Consider the following 5000-nt stretch of genomic DNA (forward strand, 5'->3'; position numbering starts at 1 on the left):
TGCTACGACGTCCCTAAGTGGAGATGCCTCTAAATGAACACCTTTTCCCAACTTTGCACGTTTCCAGCTTGAGAGGAAAAGGGGCTTAAAATTCACAGTTATTCGCCCGAACGTGGGATTTGGCTGGGGACGGTTTCTATATTCAAGTTGGGATGGGGGGCACCGAGGTGAGTGGTGTTTGTCCCCGAAAAAAGTGTCCCCATTTCGGTGTGCGCGTTTGAAAATTTGTTTCGCTCGCAGCGTCGCGGAGATGCGCGTGCGCGTGGCAACCTTGACACCCCCGTGTTCCCCTGGACCAGACCTTTCCAACGCCGCCTGAGTTAAGGTGCTACGACGTCCCTAAGTGGAGATGCCTCTAAATGAACACCTTTTCCCAACTTTGCACGTTTCCAGCTTGAGAGGAAAAGGGGCTTAAAATTCACAGTTATTCGCCCGAACGTGGGATTTGGCTGGGGACGGTTTCTAAATTCAAGTTGGGATGGGGGGCACCGAGGTGAGTGGTGGTTGTCCCCGAAAAAGCTCTCCCCTTTTCCGTAGCCCCGTTTAAAGTTTTGTTTGGGCTCCTGTTCAGCGGGGAAGCGCGTGCGCGTGGCAAACTTGACACCCCCGTGTTCCCCTGGTCCAGACCTTTCCAACGCCGCCTGAGTCAAGGTGCTACGACGTCCCCAAGTGGGGATGCCTGTAGATGAGCACCTTTTCCCAACTTTGAATGTAAGTTTCCAGTATCATTGAAAATGTGGCCTCAAACGTGCAGTTTTGCCCCCGAACGTGGGATTTGGCTGGGGACGGTTTCTAAATTCAAGTTGGGATGGGGGGCACCGAGGTGAGTGGTGGTTGTCCCCGAAAAAGCCCTCCCCTTTTCCGTAGCCCCGTTTAAAGTTTTGTTTGGGCTCCTGTTCAGCGGGGATGCGCGTGCGCGTGGCAACCTTGACACGCCCGTGTTCCCCTGGACCAGACCTTTCTAACGCCGCCTGAGTTAAGGTGCTACGACGTCCCTAAGTGGAGATGCCTGTAAATGAACACCTTTTCCCAACTTTGAATGTAAGTTTCCAGTATCATTGAAAATGTGGCCTCAAACGAGCAGTTTTGCCCCCGAACGTGGGATTTGGCTGGGGACGGTTTCTAAATTCAAGTTGGGATGGGGGGCACCGAGGTGAGTGGTGGTTGTCCCCGAAAAAGCTCTCCCCTTTTCCGTAGCTCCGTTTAAAGTTTTGTTTTGGCTCCTGTTCAACGGGGATGCGCGTGCGCGTGGCAACCTTGACACGCCCGTGTTCCCCTGGACCAGACCTTTCTAACGCCACCTGAGTTAAGGTGCTACGACGTCCCCAAGTGGGGATGCCTCTAAATGAAGCCAATTTCTCCTATTTGAATGCACTCTCCAAGCCCAGAGAGGCATGTGCCTTAAAATTCACAGTTATTCACCCGAACGTGGGATTTTGTTGAGGACGGTTTCTAAATTCAAGTTGGAACAGGGGGCACCGACGTGAGTGGTGTTTGTCCCCGAAAAAGCTCTCCCCTTTTCCGTAGCCCCGTTTAAAGTTTTGTTTGGGCTCCTGTTTAGCGGGGATGCGCGTGCGCGTGGCAACCTTGACACGCCCGTGTTCCCCTGGACCAGACCTTTCCAACGCCACCCGAGTCAAGGTGCTACGACGTCCCTAAGTGGGGATGCCTGTAGATGAGCACATTTTCCCAGCTTTGAATGTAAGTTTCCAGCATCATTGAAAATGTGGCCTCAAACGTGCAGTTTTGCGCCCGAACGTGGGATTTTGTTGAGGACGGTTTCTAAATTCAAGTTAGCATAAGGGGCACACGTGTGAGTTGTTATTTTCCCAGGATTGATGGTTTCCAATTCGGTAGCTCCGTTTAAAGTTTTGTTTGGGCTCCTGTTTAGCGGGGATGCGCGTGCGCGTGGCAAACTTGACACGCCCGTGTTCCCCTGGACCAGACCTTTCCAACGCCACCCGAGTTAAGGTGCTACGACGTCCCTAAGTGGAGATGCCTCTAAATGAAGCCAATTTCTCCTATTTGAATGCACTCTCCCAGCCCAGAGAGGCATGTGCCTTAAAATTCACAGTTATTCACCCGAACGTGGGATTTTGTTGAGGACGGTTTCTAAATTCAAGTTAGCATAAGGGGCACACGTGTGAGTTGTTATTTTCCCAGGATTGATGATTTCCAATTCGGTAGCTCCGTTTAAAGTTTTGTTTCGCTTCCCGTTTTCGTTGCGTAGCTCTGATTTGGCTGGGGATAGTTTTATACACTGCTTTAGAGTAAGACACATACGTGCGAGTTGTTTTCACATTGGAATTGACGATAGCCATTTCGGTGTTGACGTTTAACGTTTTCTTTCGCTTCCCGTTTCCGTTTTATCCAACCGATTTCGCTGGGGACAGTTTTGTTATTTAAGTTGGAGTGAGACGCAGCGACGTGCGTTGAAATTTCCGCCCTATCTGCGACGGTTCACGGTTGTAGCTCCGATTGAAGTTTTCTTTTGCTTCCCGTTTCGCGCACGCGCACGTGCGCGTTATTAGTCCCGGTTTTCCGTGTGCCCCCGGTTAATACCTTTCGAATGAGCCTATTTTGATCAAAATCCGTTGGGCGGAACCGAAAATGAGCTCGAAAAACGGTTTTCCCAGCTTTGCAGTGCATTTCCCAGCTTCTGACTTACAAGCGTAACATTGTCGCGGCCCCCAGTCCACCAGACAGCTACCATAGAGTATATAAGTCATCCTGGGAAAATGAATGGAAGTCAATGGCAGTATGACTTTACAGTGGTTTTGCCCATACTACACATATGGTGTATACATGGACCATGCACCATATGTGTCTCCCGCACACGGGTGAAAATGTATCCGCCTGAGAGGCACTCGGGGCGGGCACCCGATGGGGCATGAGACCCCCCCACCCCTGGTGGTCAAAAAAAAGTTAAAGTTTTTTTTTCCTTTCCTCCAGGCGCCTACTTGGCTCTGGGGCGCCCCAGAATCATGCCCCCCGACCCCGGCACTACCCGGGGGGCCGATGGGGGCCCTTTTTTTGAAATTTTTTTTTTCTCCATATTTGAAGCCCCGGCACAGGCTAGACCCATACCCCGACCCCGGGCACCCGCGAGCGGCCGGTAGGTGGCGTGTTTTGGGTCATTTTTTTTTTCTTGGCCGTTTTGAAGCCCCAGCGAGCCCCTGAGCCATACCCCGACCACGGCACTTCCCGGGCGGCCCCCCGTATACCGAAACGGCCGGTTGGGGGCGCTTTTTTTGAATTTTTTTTTTTTTTTCCATATTTGAAGCCCCGGCACAGGCTAGACCCATACCCCGACCCCGGGCACCCGCGAGCGGCCGGTAGGCGGCGCGTTTTGGGTCTTTTTTTATTTTTTTTTGCCCGTTTTGAAGCTCCAGCAAGGGCCTGATCCATGCCACACACGCAGACCATCGTGACACTGTCACCCACCTGACCGAATGGCGTTCTCGACCCCCACGATAGTTGGGCCCCCACCATACAGGTGGACGGTTCCTTCGGCACTGGGGGGTCAGTCTCTTGTCCCGGGTAGCCGAGAGCGGGGCCCGTGTGCCTCGAGGCTCCTGGGAGAAATGTTCGGTGCGAGGCCAAGGAGCACCGTCTGTCTTGGAGGTCCTACGATGGCGTTCCGGCGCGGGGAGTGGCACTCCTGGCTCACACCCTGGTGTTGTCCACCCCGCTACGCGTCGGCGTCAGAGACATGATGTTTCGCAAAACCTGCCCTCGGTATAACGGTTGGTGCGTCCTACAAACCCAGCCCGTCCTTGCTGACGGTGTCTCCCGGGTCCGGCTCGGCCGTCCCTACCCCCCGTCCCCCGGGGGAGAGGGTATGTCGTGGGGATCCCGGGGGGCCTCCCGTCGGGTGCTCCGCGTGGAGCCCTGGAGAAAGGCTACCTGGTTGATCCTGCCAGTAGCATATGCTTGTCTCAAAGATTAAGCCATGCAAGTCTAAGTACACACGGCCGGTACAGTGAAACTGCGAATGGCTCATTAAATCAGTTATGGTTCCTTTGATCGCTCCAACGTTACTTGGATAACTGTGGCAATTCTAGAGCTAATACATGCCAACGAGCGCTGACCCTTGCGGGGATGCGTGCATTTATCAGACCCAAAACCCATGCGGGGACGGTGGGCCGGCCCTTCGGGGTCTCTGCCGGCCCCGGACGCTTTGGTGACTCTAGATAACCTCGAGCCGATCGCGCGCCCTCCGTGGCGGTGACGTCTCATTCGAATGTCTGCCCTATCAACTTTCGATGGTACTTTCTGTGCCTACCATGGTGACCACGGGTAACGGGGAATCAGGGTTCGATTCCGGAGAGGGAGCCTGAGAAACGGCTACCACATCCAAGGAAGGCAGAGGTTAGGTTCCCGGATGTTCCTTACCGGCTATACAGACATTGGCCGAGTATGAGTCTTCCAGTAGGGGTGAGAGTTCACCCGGGATGGCCCCTGCTAGTTCTAGCAGTGGGGCCTCCAGCTGGTAGTTTAAGCCTCTGACGGTGTCCTCCTGGTCAGTCTCGGCCGTCCCTTCCCTGACTGTGCAGACCTCTGTCTTGACGGAGGACTGTGCGGGGGGAGGGTATGCCGTGCGGTCCTGGGTGACCTCCCGTCGGGGGTTAAAACTTCGAATTTGGACGGTTTTGGAGCTGCCCCCAAGTTATCGTGGTGCATGGATGATGGTAGGGGGCCTCCATCGAGGGCGATTGAACTCACAGGTTAGCTAACCTAACCCTAGCCCTATCCTAACCCCAACCCTTAACCCCAGCCCTAACCCCAACCCCAAACCCAACCCCTTAACCCAACCTTAATCCTAACCCTTACCCTAATCCTAATCCCAACCCTAGCCCCAATCCTAATCCCAACCCTAGCCCAAGGGCTTTATCAGTTGGAATGTTTGTACGACAACTGAGGTCAAATTTGGTCGGTGGGCGGTCAGTCGGTGGAGTTTGTGGTTTGCGGAGAACCAAGGTGACTGGGAGGGGGGCCGG

Source organism: Osmerus mordax, chromosome 16 (genome assembly GCF_038355195.1).
Source record: "Osmerus mordax isolate fOsmMor3 chromosome 16, fOsmMor3.pri, whole genome shotgun sequence".
Classification (NCBI taxonomy): domain Eukaryota; kingdom Metazoa; phylum Chordata; class Actinopteri; order Osmeriformes; family Osmeridae; genus Osmerus; species Osmerus mordax.